The sequence below is a fragment of the Elephas maximus genome, chromosome 4 (genome assembly GCF_024166365.1).
Source record: "Elephas maximus indicus isolate mEleMax1 chromosome 4, mEleMax1 primary haplotype, whole genome shotgun sequence".
In the NCBI taxonomy this organism is placed as follows: Eukaryota; Metazoa; Chordata; class Mammalia; order Proboscidea; family Elephantidae; genus Elephas; species Elephas maximus.
This window is the reverse complement of record NC_064822.1, coordinates 191,727,890-191,740,231: the sequence shown is the minus strand read 5'-3', so window position 1 is coordinate 191,740,231 and position 12,342 is coordinate 191,727,890. Positions and strand designations below refer to the sequence as shown.

At 46.8% G+C, this 12,342-nt stretch overlaps 1 protein-coding gene across 2 annotated transcripts in view; it reads right to left on the bottom strand.

Moving 5' to 3' along the window:
* Positions 1–12,342, bottom strand: part of TBC1D22A (TBC1 domain family member 22A) — a 451,059-nt gene that overhangs the window by 264,822 nt on the left and 173,895 nt on the right. The window lies entirely within an intron of this gene.

Here is a 12,342-nt window from a genome sequence, read left to right as displayed (position 1 = left end):
TAATAAAAAAAAAAAATTAATTAAAAAATAAAATAAGGCTTCAGGCAGACCAGCCCCGTCCAGACTCCTGAGGAGAAACACTTCCTTCCACTAACTGTAACAGTGGCGAGAAGGTGTCCACGTAAAGAGGACACCTGGGGCCATGGCAAGATGGGGACAGGGCAGCAGAGGAGAAATGCCCTGCAGTGGCCTGCCCACCTCTGGAGAAGGTTTCGGCGGGGGATAGGGCCAAGAGTGCCAGCACCCCATCCCCGAGGCCCCCAGGTTCAGAGGTGATCCTGGCTGCACCCAGGCTCCCTCAGCACCTGCCACGCACAGCTGTGTGCAAAGACCACAGGTTCCAGCCTCCATCCATAGCGGGGCTGCCGGGCAGCAGGCTCCCCGGAAGTCCAGAGTCAGCTGGGCTCCAGGCCCTCCAGCCAGAGGCTCCCCCCACCAGCAACCATCCCACCTATCCCAGCCCTTCTCTCCTGGGGCTTGCTGCAGGGACTGGCCTCAGGAGCCCGGGCTGCTCCAGGACAGCTGGTGCCAGTCCAACTCCATCTGCTCAATTAACTCATTAACTAAAGGCTCTGAGCAGAAAATCCGCAACCACCAAACAAGAGATGGACTTAAAGTTGACAATGATGCGAAGCCAACTAACAGCCTGATAGCTTTCAGTCCGAAATCACCAGAGCATCTTCCTTCCTTTCTTCCTCCCTTCCTCCTTCCCTCTCTTTCACTAAATACAATTCATTCCTTTATTTTTTGTCTTAAATCACTTCATCTGAGTTATATTTTTGTTCAGTTGTTTGTTCTGAAATCACAACAACTAGCAGGGATTCCAATCAGTCAGTTTTGTCTGGTAATTGCCGCAGAATCGGCTCCGACTCACAGTGATCCCACATACAACAGAACCAAACGTTGCCCAGTCCTGCACCACCCTCACAATCCTTGCTATGTTTGAGTCCATCGCGGCAGCCACTGTGTCAGTCCATCTCATTGAGGGCATCCCACTTTTTCACTGACCCTCAACTTTACCAAGCATGATGTCCTCCTTCTCCAGGGACTGGTCCCTCCTGAGGACGTGCCCACAGTATGTCAGACAAACTCTCACCATCTTTGCTTCTGAGGAGCATTCTGGTTATGTTTCCTCCAAGAGAGATTTGTTCTTTCTTCTGACAATCCATGGTATATTCAATATTCTTCGCTAACACCACAATTCCAATGCATCGATTCTTCTTTGGTCTTCCATTTGCATTGTCCAGCCTTCGCATGCATATGAGGTGACTGATTTATTATCACTTAAAAACACGCCCTCCTGAACCATCTGAGTTTGACTGTGTGCCCCAGCTCCCAGTGGCCTCATAACTAGCTCTTGACTCGAGCTAAAATGTTTCCCCATCGTAATACCACACCACTGCCACACGAAACCTACTGTCTCAGGGAGGCGTGGCCCCATCTCTCTGATCAGTGCCCTCACGTGGTTCTGCCATTTGATTCTCACATAATGAGCTCTCCCCAGATTACACGCCACTGAGAGCCCCGGCAAGACAAAGGGGCCTTCCCCACACAGAGGATTTCTAAGGTCTGCATCAAACATCGAGACAAAGCTATTTTCGGAGAACGCATTTAGCCATTTCTAAAGATATCATAAACAATGGCTTTGGAACATTCTTTCCAAGCGGGCACTTTCAAAGTCTCACACTGCGATACTTGAAGCAGGTACAAATTAAGTGTCCTGCTTCCTGTACTTTCCGTGTCCGTAAAGCACAGGGCCTTTCACTGCCTCCAGGCAGGCTCTGAGCTGCCACGTGCTACCACACCCACCTACTCATCCGGCCTGCGCGTTGCTACCTTAGACAGTCGCAACCACAAAGGAAACGGATAGGATGTAAGTTTACCGGTCCCTCTACGGAGGTCATGTCACAATGATTCCTGAACCAAGAGGAAAAAGTGGACCCTGTGCGCTGCTGCTTCTTGCCTAGCTGAGGAATGCACATGGAGAAAGCAGTTTTCTTTAAGTCCATTGCAAGACCTCCTCCCAGGCTCCCACCTGCTCAGGATAAAGCCAGATTACTCAGAATCCCAGGGGCACAGCAGGTCCCTGCAGTCTAAAGGTCAGAGGAGGGAGCAAAGGCCAGTGCTGGGATTGAAGCCACAGTCCACCAAGGCACAGCAGGAATAGCCAACAGGTACTAACCAAAAGCTAAAAGCAAGGGTCTAAAAGCCAGAAGGGCCGAGCCAAGAATCCAAGACATGAGTACAGCCAGCTGGAGAAGCAGTGGATGGAGTTCGAGTGCGGAGCATTCCGCTGGCGTTAACGTGGGACTGCAGTCCAGCAGGGATGCCGGCAGGCTGTTTTCACGGGACAAGGACAGGGAGGACAAGCCCAAACCCTCCCACTGCACCGGATGTGTCCTGCAGGCTGCACATCCTCTCCAGGACCTTCCTGCAGATTCGCTCCAAGTTGAAGCCCTCGCCCAGCCCCTCCTGCAATCTGGGGGCTGCCCCACGGCATTGCTCTGCTGCTTTCGCCATCACCCCCAGCGCCTCCCCCAGGCCGAGGTCTAGTGTGTGCGGGCCTGGGGGTGGATTATGAAGTCCTCTCAGGGAAGAAAAGGTACCCTGGTTGCAAACGGTTTGTACTCAACTACTAACGGGAAGGTTGGCAGTTCAGTCCTACCCAGCGGCTTTGTGCAAGAAAGACCTGGTGATCCACTCGCATAAAGATTACAGCCTAGGAAACCCTATGGGGCAGTTCTTCTCTGCAACACATGGGGTCACCGTAAGTCAGAATCGACTTGACAGTACCTAACAACTACAACCACCAGGGGAGAAATCCACAGACACTCGCTCTGCAACAGATGCAGATGGCAGCCCAGGGGGCCCTGGCCCACCAGGGAGGAGGCCCGCAGGCCAGCCTGGGGACTCAGGACCCGCTCCATGAAAGCCTGATGGACAAATGTCATCTGGAAGACCAGGTCAGGATGGGTAGAAACCATGAGGAAACAGGAGGCTTCAGAGACCATGAACCAAAAAGGGCTTGAGATCTGGGGTTACTCTCCACATTCAGAAGCCCTGGTGGCACAGTGGTTAAGAGCCTGGCTGCTAACCAAAACGCTGGCAGTTTGAATCCACCAGCCACTCCTTGGAAAAATCCAGTGGGGCAGTTCTACTCTGTCCTCTACGGTCACTGTGAGTCAGAATCAACTCAACAGCAATGGGCAGCTCCACATTCAAGCGTCCACCTTCTCTGGGATGTCTTCCAGGACTCAGCTGTGATCGCTGTCAGCCCACCCTTTGTCCAATATAACTCTGGTTTTGTTCATGGTTGACCCTGGTCTCCACAGTCTCACGCGTTACTGCCACCGGCCCATAGTTCAATGACGCAGCGTCGAGATCGTGGCTGATATGTGTCACCAGGTGCCCAGCGCTGCCCACTGGCATTTCCTCAGGGTGTCACAGCCACACATGTATTTCAAAAATCCAGTTTTTTTTTTTAAGCAGCAAGGCAAAAGCAATAGAAAATACCACAGAAAGGTGAAAACCACATAGTGGCTTGTGTGGAGCTAGCTGACCACAGAAGCAGGGCCGGTTCAGTGAGCAGCAGACGGGGAAAGACGTGTCACAGGAGACCACCTCCCAGGTGCACAAAGGTACTCTCTAAGGAGGGGTAGTAAGGGGCCCTGGTGGTGCACTGGTTAAGCACTCAGCTGCTAACTGAAAGGTCAGTGGTTTGAACCCACTAGCCACTCCTCGGGAGAGAGATATGGCAGTCTGCTTCCATAAAGATTACAGCCCTAGAAACGCTATGGGGCAGTTCTACTCTCTCTGTCCTATAGGGTCGCATGAGTCAGAATTGGCCCGGCGATAAGGGGTTTGGTTTGTTTGTTTGTTTGTTTGTTTGTTTTTTATCTGCCAGTAAAGGACAATGAAGGAAAGAGGCCTATGTATAGGGCTATGTTTAATGAGAACACAAAACAGCCCAACTTGGCCTGAACAATGAGTACTCACTGGATGTCCTTAGCTGTTAAAGCTCTGCTGACAATCTTCATATGCTTGTCTTTGTTAGAAAGTGGAGATTTCATTAAAAGTAGTACAAATTCCATCTCTTCCCAAAGTATCTTTTCTGCAAGCCAACACAGTCTCAACAGCAATAATACAATAGTTGCCACTGCGCATTATCACCGCCAGGGCTGAGGAAATGAGAAACCGCGGGCACTCCCGGTGCGCCGCGAAACCGCGGGCACTCCCGGTGTGCTTGCTTGATTTCGAAAACCCGAGGGCGCACCCCTCCTGTGAATTCCAGCACCCAGAGGCTCTTCCTGAAAAGCAGGAGGGCATTCTTCCACAGAGGCTGTCGCAGGGGCTCAGGGGCCTGGCTCAGTAGTTCCTTCTGTCTTCATTTGCAAACACAGCGAAGAACCCTCCACAGCACAGCCAGACCAACAGCACTTCAGGGCACACACGGCAGCAGAGAAATTTTTGCATACTAAAAACAGACATGTATTGAAACTGAAAGTGTAGCTGTGCTCATGATTACTTAGGAAAAAAGAAGGATCTGATTTCAGGAATTTGAAAACATCATAATTCTACCATATGCACCAACGACAAGGCTTCACAGCATATAAAACACTGTGGAGATAATTTCTAGGATAGAATCAAGAAAATAAACAGTTCTGTTAAGGAGACCTTTGGGATTTATGGCCCTCCAAATCCAGGAGCAATGCAGGCGTCAGAAAGAAGAAATGATTTACAACTCAAGTTTCTGCAACATGATTCACAAAGCATTCCCACCCATACGAATTGTAATACCTGATGGCTAGAACCAAAATCCAGAATGTGGATTAAAAGACAGCCATATATCACATGCAATATGCTTACATCGAAGAGAAACACTGAGCGAACCAAGAAACCACCGACTGTGTGTTCACAACATAATTAATAACGTTGAACTCTCTTAAAGCAATAATCTCACGCATGGTGTGTCAATAACTCAACATTCACCTTCATCAAATATGTTCATTTTCATCCCACGTTTTCTGCTCAGGTCAGGGTGCCTTGATAGCTTAGCAAAACACAGAGGTTTCACTGCATTCAAAAGAAAAAAGTACTTGTATAAGACTACACATACAGACCAATGGAACAGTATTGAGAGTCCAGAAAAAAAAACCCACATATCTTCGGTCAACTGACAACAAGGATTCTAAGTCCATCCAATGGGGAAAGAATAGTCTCTTCAATTAATGGTATTGGGACAACGGGCTCTCCAAATGCAAAAGAAGGCAGTGGGACCATGGCTCACACCATACACAAATATTAACTCAAAACGGACCAATGACCCAAATAGAAGAAATAAAGCCTTAAAAACTCCCAGAAGAAAACATCAAGGTGACTCTGCAGGAGATGGCTTCTTACAGTCGATTCTGAGGCATAACACCAAAGCACAAGCAACAAAGGAAAAATAGATTCGGTGGACTTCATCCAAATTAATAACTTTTGTGCGTTAAAGGACTTTTACAAGAAAGTGAAGAGACAACCAACAGAATGGGAGAAAATACCTGATACATTAAATGTCTGATAAAGTTTTAATATCCAGAATATTCTATAAAGAACTCTTACAACTCAACAACAAAAAACCCGGTTAAAAAATATGCAAAGGACTTGAACAGACACTTCATCAAAAAGGATATTCAGATGGCTAACAAGCACATGACAGATGCTCAAGTCATTAGCCGTTACAAAAAAAAAAAGAAAAAATCAAACCCATTGCCATTGAGTTGATTCCGACTCATAGTGACCAACTCATAGGGAGATACAAATTAAAATTAAGACTGCAATCAGATACTAGTTCACCCCAATTGGAATGGCAATGACTAAAAAAAAGAAAGAAAATTGGCGAGACTGTGGAGAAAGTGGAACCCTCGATACCCACTGCTGGTGGGTATGTAAGACGGTAAGCCACTGTGGGCAACAGTTTGGTGGTTCCTCAAAAGGTTGAACATGAAACTACCGTATAACCCAGCAATCCCAATCCTAGGTTTATACCAGAAGTGGAGGCTGGAACGCAAACAGAAAAATGTACTCCATGTTCATTGCAGCACTTGTCACAATAGCCAAGAAGTGGAAACAACCAAAATGTCCATCAACAGATGAATGGATAAACAAAATGTGGTCTATATACACAAGGGAATGTTACTCAGCCCCAAACAGAAACAAAGGCCTGATGCATGCCACAACATGGATGGACCTTGACAACATCATGCTGGGTGAAGTCAGTCATCTCAAAAGGGTGAATGCTGTATGATCTCACTTACATGAAATGAGCAAATGTATGGAAACCAAAGCTTATTAGTAATAACCAAGGGTAAGACAAAAGAGGAGAAGGGAAGTTTTTACTGAGGGGGCACTAAGCTCATGTCAATGGTGGTGGAATAATTAGTAAAAGTACAGTGACGATGGTTATACAACATGAAGACTGAAATCAGCGTCACTGGATTATACATGCAGAAATTGTTGAATCGGCAAACGTTTTGTTGTGAATATTTCCACCACAATAAAAAAAATTTATGTACAGAATAGAAAAGAACAAAACTACCATTATCCACAGATGATATGATTATCTACTGACACTCAAATAAAGCTACAGGCAAATGATTAGGATGAATGTAAGAAGTTAGCAGATTTGCCAGAGACAAAACCAACTTACAAAAATCAGCTGCGTTTCTACACACCAGCGATAAACAACTAGACAATGCAATCAAAGATAAAAACACACCACTTACCAAAAAAGGATCTATAAATACATGTACCAAAGTGTGCAATACACTTAAGGAGAAAACGTCGTTTTAAAAAAAGGATCATAAGAAAAAATGCAAAAACAAAATGCTAATTGTCTCCAAACCGATCTACAGATTGATGCACTATCTGAGATTTTCATGGAACAGAACAAGCAGATCCTAAATTTACATACAAAAGCAAAAGGTCACGAAGAGCCAAAAAACAAGAACCAAGCAAGGGTGGCCTGTCATACTAGATATCAAAACTACGTAATTAAGACAAACTGAAGCTGGCACAGAGAGAGTGGAACACATAAAAGAAGCCAGAAACTGCCCTATGTATACATAAAATCCTGAAATATGACAGACAGGGCATGGCTGATTAGTACAACTGGTTATCCATGTGGGAAATTTTTAAAAAAACCAATTGACCCCGATATCAAACTCTACACAAAGTCAATTCCAAAGGGATTATGGCCCTAAATGTAAAAGGCAAACCTTTAAAACACTTAGAACAAATTGAAGGAGGTATCTTTGAAACCTCAAGGTTGGAAAGAGTATTTTAGGACACAGAAAGGTCTAGTGCCGAAGGAAGGCTGTTGAATTGGCTACATGACACCAAGAATTTCTCCTCCATTCCCACAAGGAGCCAGGCAGTGCTCAGGGCACCCAGGACATGCATGGGGCAGGGGCCTCAGTCCCAGATCTCACGGGGCTGACCTAACGTGGCGTGAGAGACATCACCAACAAAAAAACATACGATCCAATAATAAATGCCACCAAACGCGTAAGCTAGATGTGTGATAGAAACATGGGGTGGGCCTCACCTGAGATAGGGTTGCCAGGGAAGGTGTCTAGCAAGGCGGGCAATATTTCAGCTGAAGGCCGGGAAGGAAGCAGACACTCAGAGGCGCCCAGCAGCCAGTCCTCCCAAGTGCACACTGAGCAGCCACCCTGTGCCAGGCACTGTGATGGGCACTGGGGTGAGGGCCAAATCGACACAGACAAAAAGACTGCCCCCATGGAGCTTAGCAGTGAAAGCAGAGCAGAGGCCGGGAGACAGAGGGATCCAGGCACTGGACTCCAGGCTCAGGTTCCCTGAGGAAGTCAGTGGGAGGTCCATGAAGGCCTAGCCTCCAGCTAGGGCCATGGGCTGCCCTCCCCCTGCACACTGCCTCAAGTGGCAGGGAGGGAGGCCTGGAGGTGCCCTCACACCTGTCCCCATCTGCCTGTCACCTCCGGCACAGGCCCTCACTACCCTGCTTTTGCTCAGAGAACCCCTGGGCACTGCCTGCTGACCCCTTCCACCAGCACTTAGCCCCTCTCTGGGTGCGCATGTGCTTTTCAAGTCAGCCTGAGTTGACACAGACTCAGGAATCCAGGCTCCTCCCCAGAAAGCCGGTTCAGAGGGTCTGGGCGAGGCCTGGGAACCCCCATAGTCAAGCTATGCATGCAGCTGTCCACACCGTCCACATCTCAACTTCCAGTCAAACTCTTCTGAATTGAACACCTGCTTACAGGTTGCCTCAAACTCTGCAGACCCAGATGAAGCCCTGCTCTTCCTTCCAAACCTGCTCCCCCTACGGTGGCCCCCACCCCATCACCACCAGTCAGTCGTGCACCATCTCCTGGGTTGTCAGCGCGATGCCTGGGGCTCACAACCATTGTTCAGAGTGTGAAGGGGTCTTGACGCTGTAATGGTAGACACATGAAGTGATACGTTTGTCAAAACCCACTGGAAAATACAACACAAAGAGTGAACCCCTCTGGATGTGGAGGAGAAAACAGAGGCTGAAGGATGAAAGCGACTTGTCCAAGGGCACAGAGCTGCTAGGGTGCAGCCACGGCTGGCGGACCGGGCCACCCAGAGTAAAGCCAGCACCCCTTCCACCCACATACCTCACACCAAGCAGTGGCTCTAATAATGCCTGCCAGCCTCCTCTTCAGAAAGGCAGAATGCGTGATCAAAACTGCTATGTTGTTTGGTGCTGTCGAGTCGATTCCAGCTCATAGTGACCCCAGGTACAAGAGAACAAAACACTCCCTGCGCCATCCTCACAATCATCATTATGCTTAAGCCCACTGCTGCAGCCACTGTTATCAATCCATCTTGTTGAGGGTCCTTCCTCTTTTGCGCTGACCCTCTACTTCAGCAAGCATGATGTCCTTCTCCAGGTACTGATGCCTCCTGATAACATGTCCAAAGAACATGAGACAAAGTCTCGCCATCCTTGCTTCTAAGGAGCGTTCTGGCTGTACTTCCTCCAAGACAGATTTGTTTGTTGTTCTGGCAGTCTGTGGTATATTCAATATTCCTCACCAACACTGTAATTCAAAAGCGTCAATTCTTCTTCAGTCTTCCTTATTCATTGTTCAGCTTTTGCAAGAATATCAGGTGATTGAAGAGGCCATGGCTTGGGTCAGGTCCCCCTTAGTCTTCAAGGTGACAACTTCACTTTTTAACACTTTAAAGAGATCTTTTGTAGCAGATTTGCCCAACACAATGTAAAACCACTATGCTGAGCTCGAATTTGCCATTTCTCATTCTCACGCACTTGCATGCAGTCTTACTTCATTTATATGTACCTCTAAGCAATATTTCTAAGTACTGCTTGGAAAGGATTTAAACGTTGTGTAAGTTGATAGCACACCACATTATTCTGGCCCCTTGCTCCACTCACTCAGCAATCCTTCTGTGACGCTCATCTACACTGTTATGTCACCCTAGCTAATTCATTTTCGCTGCTGCATAGCATTCCGTTGTATGAAAAAAAAAAATTATTTACCCATTCTCCTTTTCCTGGTCATTCAGTTCCCTTCCAAGGGCTTTGGTGTTACAATCACTGCCATCGCTGTTATTTAGAAGTTCTCGCCGTCTAGCCACCAGCATGCGTCTGTCCAGGGCTGGGACGGGAACTGCAGGGTCATAGCGCCGTAGAGTAAGCACATGTTCAACTTTGCCAGGTAAGGCCAAGCTGTTCCCTAAGGTGGAAATCTGGAATCTCTGCTCCCACTGATGAGAGGATGAGAGTGGCCAATGTGCCACAGTCTCAGCAACACCTCTGCTTGTCTTGCTTTTTGATGTTTGGCCTTGTTCTTGGTTATTTTGCGTGAGACCAACACCTGAGGCTAATGAGTGGGAGGTGATGAGGCCAAGAGGGACCAGCTGGGGGCCAGTGCTAACTCTCATGAGACATGATGTAATCTATCATGGCCACATGGGGAGGTGGATAAACGCCCTGAGCCCTGAGGCTCAGAGGAGCTTCCTGGTTGGTGACCATGCACATGAGAGGGTAGCAAGTCCCTCCTGGGGATACGGAAGCTCCATGCTGGGACCTCACCTAGACCACACCCTATGCATCTCTTCATTTGTTATTCTTCTTGGTTGTAGTAAATCTGAGGCAATAAATACAGTATACCGTCCCCGACATTTTGTGAGTTCTTCCACTGAATTAACAAACCCACCACGGCAGTGAGAGCCAGCACGGGATGCTGTCTGCCTATTTGGCAGTCTGAAAGAAGGCATTCTTCTAACTCCTAAGATCTGACCTAACTCCAGGTTGCTTGAGTTGGAGAGAGAGTCACATAAGCAGCTGGCAATGAAGACGAAGAGATGGGAAGGTGAGACCTAGATCCATCACCAAGTTTTCAGTATTGCATTCATGACCATCCTTGCTACACAGTTAGTGACTAAAGTGGGATTTACCCACTGTCTTAGTCATCTAGTGCTGCTATAACAGAAATACCACAAGAGAATGGCTTTAACAAAGAGAAGTTTATTCTCTCACAGTCCATTAGGATAAAAAGTCCAAATTCAGGGCACCAACTGCACGGGAAGGCTTTCTCTCTCCATTGCTCTGGAGGAAGGTCTTTGTCATCAGTCCCCCCTTGGTCTAGGGGCTTCTCTACACAGGAACCTCAGGTCCAAAGAACACACTCTATTCCCGGCACTGCTTTCCTGGTGGTATGAGGTCATGTTTCTCTGCTAGCTTCTCTCTTTTATATCTCAAGAGAGATTGGCTTCAGACACTAATTTTGTAGATCTCATTACACGATAGTGATAGGACTTATAACACATGGGGAAATCACATCAGATGACAAAATGGCAGACAATCCTACAGTACTGGTGATTATGACCTAGCCAAGTTGACAGATATTTCGGTGGGACACAATTCAATCCAGGACACTCACTTTGCCCTTTGCTTAGTGTAGCATCTTGTCATTTATTTTTCTGGCATTAGATTTTTGGTTTTTCCCTCTGAAACGCCTGTTCAATTTTCTGCCCATTTGGCGGAGTAGATGACGGAGGCACATGTTAGGATATTACTCTTTTATTATAATCTGAAATTTTGATTTATACACTCTGGATGCTAAACATTTGTAAGTTAAATGTGTAGCAAAATTTCTTCACCTTTTGTTGTTGTTGTTATTGTTAGGTGCTGTCAAGTCAGTTCTGACTCATAGCGACCCTATGCACAACAGAACGAAGCACTGCCCGCCCGGTCCTGAGCCATTCTTACAATCGTTGTTATGCCTGAGCTCACTGTTGCAGCCACTGTATCAATCCACCTTGTTGAGGGTCTTCCTCTTTTCTGCTGACCCTGTACTCTGCCACACATGATGTCCTTCTCCAGAGACTGATACCTCCTGACGGCATGTCCAAAGTATGTAAGACGCAGTCTCACCATCCTTGCTTCTAAGGAGCATTCTGGTTGTACTTCTTCTAAGAGAGATTTGTTCGTTCTTTTGTCAGTCCATGGCATATTCAACATTCTTCGCCAACACCACAATTCAAAGGCGTCAATTCTTCTTTGGTCTTCCTTATTCATCGTCCAGCTTTCACATGCATATGACGTGATTGAAAATACCATGGCATGGGTCAGGCGCACCTTAGTCTTCAAGGTGATATCTTTGCTCCTCAACACTTTGAAGAGGTTCTTTGCGGCAGATTTACCCAATGCAATGCGTCTTTTGATTTCTTCACTGCTGATTCCATGGCTGTTGATTGTGGATCCAAGGAAAATGAAATCCTTGACAACTTCAATCTTTTCTCCATTTATCACGATGTTGCTTACTGGTCCAGTGGTGAGGATGTTTGTTTTCTTTATGTTGCAGTGTAATTTATGCTGAAGGCTGTGGTCTTTGATCTTCGTTAGTAACTGCTTCAAGTCCTCTTCACTTTCCCCCAAGAAAGTTGTGTCATCTGCATAACACAGGTTGCTAATGAGTCTTCCTCCAATCCTGATGCCCCGTTCTTCTTCAGATAGTCCAGCTTCTCGGATTATTTACTTAGCATACAGATTGAATAGGTATAGTGAAAGAACACAACCCTGATGCACACCTTTCCTGACTTTAAACCGTTAAGTATCCCCTTGTTCTGTCTGAACAACTGCCTCTTGATCTATGTGAAGGTTCCTCATGAGAACAATTAAGTATTCTGGAATTCCCATTCTTCGCAATGTTATCCATAATTTGTTATGATCCACATAGTCGAATGCCTTTGCATAGTCAATAAAACACAGGTAAACATCCTTCTAGTATTCTCTGCTTTCAGCCAGGATCCATCTGACATCAGCAGTGA